Genomic DNA, 10,693 nt, shown 5'->3' with positions numbered 1-10,693 from the left:
TTCAGCACCAGATACCTGCTGAACCAACTCATAATGGATCTTTCGTATCATGCTTTTGTATGATCTGCAACCTTTAGATTAAATGATCTGGTAAGGATCACCTAACTTAATTAGTGCATTTCCTGATATATATATTTTTTTTTTGTAATTTTGGGAATCATTCACTTATATTCATCGGTCCTCCACGTAGTTTGCTATTAAGATGGTGCTGACTTCTTGTATAAACTACTCGGGGTTACTATAAAACTAAAAGTTCAAGGGATTGGTATAATAGGTACTTTTCTGATCTAACATGTTGAGGTTTGTTTAGAGCGTTGGTATGGTAATAATTTTGTCTTGATTTCACTCAAGTTTGATAAAATAAGCAACCTTTATGTTTATTGATTGTGTTAAATTTTTGTTATGGCTCAAGAAAATTGAGGGAAATAGATAATGGAAATTTTTCACACTAGGGACTTAACTTAAAATAAATATATATTATAATAAATAATTTTTTTTTATATAATAAGAAAAGGAAATAACAATGAAAGGGAAAAATAACATACTTGAAGAGGGAAGGTTGAAAGAATAATAAGAAAAGGAAATAACAATGAAAGGGAAAAATAACATACTTGAAGAGGGCAGGTTGAAAGAACAAGGTCTTCCCCCCCCCCCCCCCCCCCCCCCACACACACACACTTAAATGAAACATTGTCCCCAATGTTTCAAAGAAAACAAAAGATATAGAAAAAAAGAAAAAGAAACTAAAATCAATGTTGCCTGCCGCCTCTTGTTCTTGGACCTGGTGATCGTTGACGTACTTCTAAGTCGTCAAACCTGCTGAGAAACTCAGTGAACCGTTGGTCGGTTATGGCATTTCTCGCTTCCTGTTGTTGTTGTATCTGGCGCATAATTTGCATCACTTCGAGATTCTGCGCTTGCATACCATCAATAGCGTCCATGATGTCATCATTGGTTGCAGGCCTTCTTCGTCGACGACGTCGTGAGGATGGTCCAGCTGCGTTATCGGAAGGGTTGAGCGGGACTGATTGTTGTGCAGGAACCTGATCACCTTGCTACATTTCTTCAAACTCGTCTGTAGGCGGGTTTGCGTGTGAAGGCTCGGTAGCTTCGGGAGCATTCAGATCGTAGATGAAGCGGTTGGGGTTGGTATCTGTGAGCGCAATGTTGGGCAGAACAACGCTTGGGACTTCTTGGTTGTTTACCATAAGATAGTACCCTCCGCCTACCCTGTTTTTGATTAGGCGGCTGGAGCGACAGTAACTGGTATCCATAGATAGGGGTGGCAAAGATTCTAAATTTTGGAGTCGGTCCCCTAGATTTAAACCAAGTGCTATGGAGGTTATTAATCCTCCAATCACGAAAGGTTGGCGGCCTCTAGCACATAGGGTGCGGATATGATGAAATAAGAAAGAAGCAGCGTTTACCTTTGTATCCATTGGAAAGACACAGTGGAGGAAGAATAATTCCTTGGCGTTGACTTTGCTGTTGTTCGGTCTTCCAAAAACTGTGTTTTGCAGGATGCGGATAAAGTACCAGATGGTTGGGTTATGTATATGGGAAGCAAGTAGCACATCCCAGTTGTTGGTTTCCACACCGGATATTTTCCTAAAGAGGTCTAAGGCGTTTATTTGCCACTGGGAGTTCAGAGGGATTCTTGGGTGGACTCGGTCTCCTACAGGGAACTGTAGCATGGCACTCAGTTGATCCTGGGATAGTGAGTATTCGGTGTTGAACATGCGGAAGGTTGCGGTACCAGTTAAGTACTCGTCTTCACCGGTGGGAGTGTTGTACGAATAAGAACTTAAAAATTCTAAGGTGAGAGATGGGTAGGTAGGTTGATTATGAGTGCATAGAAAGGTTAAATCATCAAGGCGGAGCACCCATTGGATACCTTGAAGTAATCCTAATTCTTGTAAACAATTTAAATCAGGATACCTGGTAGATAGGACGCCTCGCTGTTGGAAACGCTCGAACTGCTCCCTTTGATAATTATCATCTTCGGATCGGAAGATGATATTTCCGAATTCTTGGTTTCCCGCCATACTTATAAGTGGGTTGAAAGAAGTAAAAGGTAAGAAAATTAAATGTATTTTATAGAATGGTTTGTGGTGTATGAAGAAAGGTATGGTGGGTATTTATAGGGAAAATTTTGGAAGTTGGAAAGGGAGTGGGTGAAAAATAAATAAATGTGGGTAAATGTGAGTAAATGGGCGAATGAATGGGGAAGCTAAAAAGTAGGGGTGGTGTAACGGTCGTGTCTCCAACGGTTACTAACGTTCACCTAGTCTGAAGGTGTCACGCTCGTGACAGGGGTGTTACGGGCGTCACAGGCACTTGGTGTGACGACCGTGATGGATTGTGTGACGCTCGTCACACAGTCAGCTTGCAACGGTCACTTGCGTGGGTTCTTTATAATTCGTTTTTATTATTATATTTTATTTTTGTTATTTTGTTTTGCTTATGTTTATTTTATTTTACTATTGTAATGCTTTTAAATTGTCTTGCTATCTATTCTATTACCATAATATATGTATTTCTTTAACAGGTATAGCATATAGTGGATAGCATTATTTGTAATTATAGAAATTGCATATATCAAAATAAAATAAACCAATAATGCAATAGCTTCATAAAATAATCATAATGTAACATTGGAAGACAAAAGCAAACATGCGAAGGAAAAACAAATACTAATATTAAAAATAATGTGAAACAAAATTAATAAATAGCCTAAACTAAAACTAAGTAACTAAGAAAAACAACTTCTAGCCACTTGCAGGATCTCTGGCCGGAGGAGCAAAGGAGTTAACACGGTTTAGCAACTTGTGGAATTGATTTGTCATATTGCTCATGTATCCCAGAAATTCTTGTCCCATGTTAGCTAACTCTTCTCTGAGGGCGTCCTGTTCTGACATCAAAGCTTGAATGATGGTGTTATAATTATCTCCGAGCATATGATGTCTAGGATCAGGTATTGCCGACTCTTCGGTCGGGATAGGTTGAGGAGGAGGGTCAATATCATAATAACCAGATGGTGTCTGAGGGTCAGACTCAGCATAAGGGATCTGGTCGTCACAAATCTCATAGTCCTGGATGGATTCAGTAGATCTAGCGGGAGATGGTATTCCGTTCAGATTGTAGAGCCAGTTATTGCGGTTATGAACACTAGTCCTCGGACTAGGCAAGGTGAATAGGCAAAGAACTTGGTTGTTAATTATAAGCTCAAACTCTTCAGGCCCGAGGTTTGCTATAAACAAAATGTTGAAGAGGAAAGGTATACTCATAGTCGCAATGCCACAGAAAGGGCTTAGGTCAAGCATAGGTTGACGTAATCCGATAGCATTACCAATCATGGTTATCAATCCGCCTATTTGAATTGGTGCTCGTTCATCTTGGATAAGGCGGTCAAAGTTTGCCAACATAAAAGTGGCACCATTCACAGGACGGTTCTGGGAAGCACAAAACATGATGAAGAGTTCATCACGTGATACTGTAGTAATATTTGACTTCTTCCCAAAAAGGGTGTGGGCCAGGATTTTATGGAAATAACGAAAGGTCGGGTTATGTATGTTTCCTGAAAGAAACTCATGTTCCTCGGAGTCGTCATTTCCAGTCAAATTTCCCCAAAAATGTTCAAGCTCTCTATATTCAAAAAGGTCTTCTTGGCTCACTGTGAATGTATCAAAATAGGTAGGGAAACCTAAAAGGTTGGTAAAATCTTGAATGTTAAATTGATACTCCATGTTGGACATTCTGAACTGAATGAAACCTCTGCTTATTCCTTTTCCATGACTGGGTAGATAGATTAGAGAGCTAAGGAATTCTAGAGTCAGTCTCCGGTAAGTGACGAATTATCTTCGAATAGGAGTGGTTTCCCACCCTATTTGACTCAGCAAATACAAGACACTCTCTCTTAGTCCAAGGGCACTCATTGCCCAATCATCAGCATACAAACTAGGTAGCATCTCTCTCTCTGCTAGTTCCTCAAACTTTTGTTTCTGAGCTTTCCCTCTGAATTTTTGATACCTATACGATCAATTTGTCCCATCAGGTTAGTGTTAGCTAGAGAAAAGAAAAACAAGAGTTTTAGTCAGGATTTGGCCAAATGCCGAAAGAAGAAAAGAAGAAAAATAACTTATAAGTTAAAATAAATTAGGAATGAATACTAAATAAAATTTAAAAGAATAATTAAAGAAGAAATAAAAATAAAAATATTTGTGGGTTGTCTCCCACGAAGCGCTTTGTTTAATGTCGCAAGCTCGACATAAAAACTATCAAATATAATCTATAACTTCTGGAGGCATTTCGTCTAAGTGCAGGACTTGTGAATCTTCATTGTTCTCTGCATAATGATAATGTTTTAGACGCTGCCCGTTTACGATAAATGGTTCTATAGATTTGCCTTTAATTTCCACAGCTCCACTTGGAAAGACATTGGTGATTTGGAAAGGGCCTGACCATCTAGAACGTAGTTTTCCTGGAAATAACTTAAGTCTAGAGTTGAACAAAAGGACTATATCGCCTTGTTTGAAGATTTTTCTGGATATACGTTTGTCATGCCATTTTTTCGTTCTTTCTTTGTAGATTCTGGCATTTTCGTAGGCGTCTTGTCGAAGTTCCTCTAATTCGTTTATGTCAAGAATTCGCTTTTCACCAGCGGCCTTATAGTTTAAATTTAGATTTTTAATAGCCCAGTAGGCCTTATGTTCTAATTCTACCGGGAGGTGGCAAGATTTTCCATAAATAAGCTTAAATGGGGTTGTCCCTATGGGAGTTTTGTAAGCGGTTCGATATGCCCATAAAGCTTCTGGTAGTTTCGATGACCAGTCTTTCCTTGAGGTGGCGACTGTTTTTTCCAATATTTGTTTGATTTCTCTGTTAGACACCTCCACTTGTCCACTGGTTTGAGGATGGTAAGGTGTCGCTACTCTATGTCTTACACCATACTTAAACAGTAGTTTTTCGAGTACCTTAGATATGAAATGCGATCCACCATCACTGACTACTATTCTTGGGACACCAAATCTCGGAAATATTATATTCTTAAAGAGTCTAGTTACTACTCGTGTGTCGTTTGTTGGAGAAGCTATAGCTTCAATCCATTTTGATACGTAGTCAACCGCTACGAGTATGTACTTGTTACCGAAAGAAGGTGGAAAAGGTCCCATGAAATCTATTCCCCACACGTCGAAAATCTCTACTTCCAAAATGCCCTTTTGTGGCATCTCGTCACGTCTAGATATGTTCCCTGTGCATTGACATCTATCACATTTCTTGATAGCCGCATGCACATCCTTCCATATGTTTGGCCAATAAAGACCGGCTTGTAGGATTTTGGAGCAGGTCTTGGATGTACTTGCATGTCCACCATAAGGAGCGGAGTGACAGTGTTGGATTATATTTTCTATCTCTTCTTCAGGTATACACCGACGGAAAATACCATCGGGGCCTCTTTTGAAAAGTAAAGGGTCATCCCAGTAATAATGTTTTATGTCATGGAAGAATCGTTTCTTTTGTTGGTAAGATAAATTAGGTGGAACTATTCCGGCAGCTAAATAATTGACGAAGTCAGCGTACCATGGTGTAACACATATAGCCAAGGTGGTCTCTACCTGTTTATCAGCTTTATTTTCTTCCAAAGTAGCTATAAGTTTATCGTATGAGAAATCATCATTGATCGATGTTCTTTCCGGTTCCAGGTTTTCGAGTCTAGAGAGGTGATCTGCTACTACGTTTTCAGTTCCTTTCTTATCTTTGATTTCCAGATCGAATTCTTGTAGAAACAAGATCCACCTTAGGAGTCTAGGTTTAGCATCCTTTTTTGTTAAGAGGTACTTAATGGCGGCGTGGTCGGTGTAAACGATTATTTTAGCTCCGACCAAGTAAGAACGAAATTTATCTAGTGCAAATACTACTGCTAAAAGTTCTTTCTCTGTCGTGGCGTAATTCATTTGTGCTTCATCTAGAGTTCTACTTGCGTAATATATGACGTGAAGTTTTTTATCCTTTCGTTGTCCTAAAACAGCGCCTACGGCGTAATCACTTGCGTCACACATTATTTCGAATGGTTCATTCCAATCCGGGGTCTGCATTATTGGTGCGGAGATCAATGCTTGTTTAAGCGTTTGAAATTCTTCTAAACATTTATTGTCAAAGATGAATTCAGCATCTTTCATTAATAATCCGATCAAAGGTTTAGTTATTTTAGAGAAGTCTTTAATGAATCGTCGGTAAAAACCGGCGTGTCCTAAGAAGCTTCGTACTTCCCTCACAGTTTTCGGAGGTTGGAGGTTTTCGATTACTTCTATTTTGGCTTTGTCTACTTCAATTCCTCTATTTGATATGATGTGTCCTAAAACAATTCCTTCTTGTACCATAAAGTGACATTTTTCCCAATTAAGTACTAGGTTTACTTTTACACATCGCTCTAGAATTCTTTCTAGGTTTTCAAGACATTCTTCAAAGCTTTGTCCGCATACGGAAAAATCGTCCATAAATACTTCCATGATGTTTTCGAGAAAATCGGCGAATATTGCCATCATGCACCTTTGAAAGGTTGCGGGAGCATTGCACAAGCCAAACGGCATTCGTCGATAAGCGAAGGTACCAAAAGGACATGTGAATGTTGTCTTTTCTTGGTCATCAGGGTGAATTGGTATTTGAAAGAAGCCTGAATAACCGTCTAGATAGCAGAAATGAGAATGTTTTGCTAATCGTTCTAACATCTGGTCAAAGAATGGTAAAGGGAAATGATCTTTTCGGGTTGCTTTGTTTAGTTTCCTATAGTCAGTGCACATTCTCCATCCCGATTCGATTCGTTTGGTTATAGTTTCTCCTTTTTCATTTTCAATAACTGTTATACCTCCTTTCTTTGGTACTACGTGTACAGGACTAACCCATTTGCTATCAGATATAGGATATATGATACCTGCTTCTAATAACTTTGTTACTTCCTTCTTCACTACCTCACTCAGGATCGGGTTTAGTCTCCTCTGATGTTCCCTAGAGGTTTTAAAGTCTTCTTCTAGCATGATGCGATGCATACAAATAGAAGGACTTATCCCTTTAAGACCGGTGATGTTGTATCCTAGTGCGGTTGGATATTTTCTTAAGATATGTAAGAGTTTTTCGGTTTCGAGTTTTCCTAGGTCTGCGTTAACTATTACTGGTCGTTCAAGTTCTAAGTCTAGGAATTCATATCTCAGATTTTTGGGAAGTGTTTTCAGGTCGAGGTTTGGTTTCTTAAGGCATTGTGCGGGATCTGATGTTATTGCTAAGCATTGGTTAAGTTTGTCTTCTACACGATAGTCAAACAATTTGTCATTTTCTAACTCTGTTTCTTTTATGCATTCATCAATGATATCCATAAAGTAACATGTGTCATCTATTGCAGGTGCTTTCAAAAATTGGGAGAGAATGAACTCCATTTTCTCTTCTCCTACTTCGAAAGTGAGTCGTCCTCGTTTTACGTCTATGATCGCACCGGCGGTTGCTAAGAATGGTCTTCCCAATATAATGGGTGTAACTTCATCTTCTCTAATGTCCATAATTATAAAATCGGTTGGAATGTAGAATTGACCTATGCGCACGGGAACGTTTTCAAGAATCCCTACAGGATATCTAACAGAACGATCTGCTAGTTGCACAGACATTTTAGTTGGTCTTAATTCTCCCATTTCCAGTTTCTTGCATATGGATAAGGGCATAACACTGATACCGGCCCCTAAATCGCATAAGGCTTTATCTATGACAAATTTTCCTATGTGACAGGGTATAGAGAAACTACCAGGATCCTTAAGTTTTGGAGGCATATTCTGGATTATGGCGCTACATTCAGCAGTGAGTGTAACGGTTTCGCTATCTTCAAGTTTCCTTTTATTAGAAAGAATTTCTTTTAAGAACTTAGCATACGAGGGCATCTGCGTAATAGCTTCTGTAAACGGAATTGTGACGTTTAATTGTTTCAGTAAGTCAACAATTTTTTTAAATTGACCTGCGTCTTTGGTTTTGATAAGCCTTTGAGGGTAAGGGATAGGTGGTTTATAAGGTGGTGGAGGTACATAAGGTTTTTTCTTTTCTACGGTTTCCTTATTACTCTCTTCCTTTTCCTTAGGTTTACTTTCTTCCTCAGTTGACTTTTTAGAGTTTTGGTTTTCCATCCTTGGATCAGACGGTCCTTCTACTTCCGTTCCACTTCTTAATATGATTGCATGAGCGTGGCTTTTCGGGTTAGGTTGGGGTTGTCCAGGAAATGTACCAGTTGGGGCAGCAGTAGGCGCTTGTTGTTGAGCTACTTGTGAGATTTGTGTTTCCAGCATTTTGTTATGGGTAGCCAGGGCATCTACTTTACTTGTTAGTTGTTTAATTTGATCGCTAGTGTGTACATTCTGGTTTAACTAATCTTTATTGGTTTGCTGTTGAGAAGCTATGAAGTTCTCCATCATGATTTCCAAGTTGGATTTCCTAGGAACGTTATTGTTAGGTGTAGATGGGATCGACTTTTGATATCCCGGAGGTATAGCTGGGGCTTGATTGGGAGCTTGTCCTGGTGCGTATAAAGCATTATTACTCTTATATGAAAAATTAGGATGGTTCTTCCAGTTAGAGTTATAGGTATGCGAGTAGGGATTTCCTTGAGCATAATTCACTTGTTCTGCTTGGATTCCTGTTAGGAGTTGACAATCTGTAGGAGTGTGACCTTGGATTCCACAGACTTCGCAATTTTGAGTTGCGGCAACCACGGTAACTGGAGGTGATACATTCAAACTTTCAATTTTCTGGGCAAGAGCTTCCACTTTTGCATTAACATGATCAAGGCTACTTATCTCGTACATGCCACTTTTCGTTTGAGGTTTTTCTACCATTGTTCGGTCGCTTCTCCACTGATAATGGTTTTGGGCCATGCTTTCGATAAGTTGATAAGCATCGGCATAAGCTTTATCCATAAGCGCACCACCTGCGGCGGCGTCTATTGTTAATCTTGTGTTGTACAAGAGACCATTATAGAAGGTATGAATTACTAACCAGTCCTCTAAACCATGGTGTGGACAAAGTCGCATCATGTCTTTGTATCTTTCCCATGCTTCGAAAAGAGACTCGTTATCTTTCTGTTTAAATCCATTTATCTGGGCTCTCAACATAGCTGTTTTGCTTGGAGGAAAATATCGGGCAAGAAAGACTTTCTTCAACTCGTTCCATGTGGTGACTGAGTTGGAAGGAAGAGACTGAAGCCATCTTCTAGCTTTATCTCTTAACGAGAAAGGAAAGAGACGAAGTCGAATTGCCTCTGAAGTGACACCATTAGCTTTAACAGTATCAGCGTATTGGACAAATACGGATAAATGAAGGTTTGGATCCTCGGTAGGATTTCCAGAGAATTGGTTCTGTTGCACTGCCTGTAGCAGCGAAGGCTTAAGTTCGAAGTTGTTTGCTTCGATTGCGGGCGGAGCAATACTCGAATGCGGCTCATCTTGCGATGGAGCGGCGTAATCTCGAAGAGCACGAGCTGGTTCTGCCATCTCGGGTATCGGTGAAGGAAGAAGATTTTTTAGGTCGGGCACTTCGATAGGAGGGAGATTGTTTGCAGCACGATATTCCCGAATTCGTCGTAAGACTCGGAGATATAGTTCAATGTCGTTGATTCGTAAGTAAAATGGCTCGCCTTGTGAGCGAGTGTGTGGCATACAAATCAACGAAAGGAAAAAGGAAAAAAAAATTGCCTTAGTCTCTACAGCGTAACAGAAGAGTTACGATATCGACTAAATAAAAGTCCCCGGCAAGGGCGCCAAAAACTTGATCGCGACTTTATGAGTCGAATTGGGGTACTAACTGCAAGTGCACAGTTCTATCGCGTAGTTTTAAAAGATATCGATCCCACATGGACTTATGAATCGATATACCGTTTTCTAAGGTTACTTCTTAAAGCTAAGGCGGATGATACTTTGATTGTTTGGGGGAAAAGTAAAACTAAAATTAGATCTAAGTTAAATATCAATTAAGCGGATATCGGTATGTAGTTCGTCGTAATTAGGGAATCGAATCTTCGTTGGTTTCTTGGTTTTAAAATAAATCTTTTCAGTAGACACTATTGATTAAAAATCTTATCTCAAACTCTCGCTCTGTTGAATAGACTATGACTTTATATTAACGTAGCTGTCACTTATTAGTTAAGTCCAAAATCACTTTTTGAAAACAATAGAATCTATAGAAACTCTTCTTATTAAAATAATAACCGTTTAAACACCCTCGTCTCAAACTCTCGCTCTAATGACTTAGATTATATAATTAAACTTAAATGCTTAACTCTCGTCCTCACATTCAACCTTTAAAAATACTTTTTGAAAAAGATTAGAATTTAATTAACTCTAAAAATTGCTTTCGCCCTGATTTAGAATTAATGTCCAATTTACACTGTCCAGTTAAAAACTCAAACTTTCGTTCTATTGATTTTAACTTCTTTATGTCTTTTACTCTCGTACAAAAACTTTGGGATTAACCCTGTAAATTGAGGCCATAAAAAGAGTGACTTTATTTTTAAATGAAATTAAAACCAACTTAGTTCTGATTCCTTCATTCCGCTTACTTTACATACCGATATCTAATTTAATTAGTCGGACATGCTAAACAGGTCTAAACAATCATCATGCTTAAATAAAACCATATCAGACAAACAATATAAATAAACAGTAAT

At 39.0% G+C, this 10,693-nt stretch overlaps 1 non-coding gene across 1 annotated transcript; it reads left to right on the top strand.

The window, feature by feature from the left end:
- The first annotated feature begins 9,036 nt into the window (after window positions 1–9,036).
- LOC127124047 (small nucleolar RNA R71) lies at window positions 9,037–9,143 on the top strand. Its single transcript, XR_007803690.1, has one exon. It is a non-coding gene; the product is annotated as a small nucleolar RNA R71 (small nucleolar RNA).
- Window positions 9,144–10,693: the final 1,550 nt, after the last annotated feature.

This window comes from Lathyrus oleraceus, chromosome 2 (genome assembly GCF_024323335.1).
Source record: "Lathyrus oleraceus cultivar Zhongwan6 chromosome 2, CAAS_Psat_ZW6_1.0, whole genome shotgun sequence".
Lineage (NCBI taxonomy): Eukaryota > Viridiplantae > Streptophyta > Magnoliopsida > Fabales > Fabaceae > Lathyrus > Lathyrus oleraceus.
Note: the sequence above shows the minus strand (reverse complement) of the source record. Positions and strands in the feature narration are given on the sequence as shown.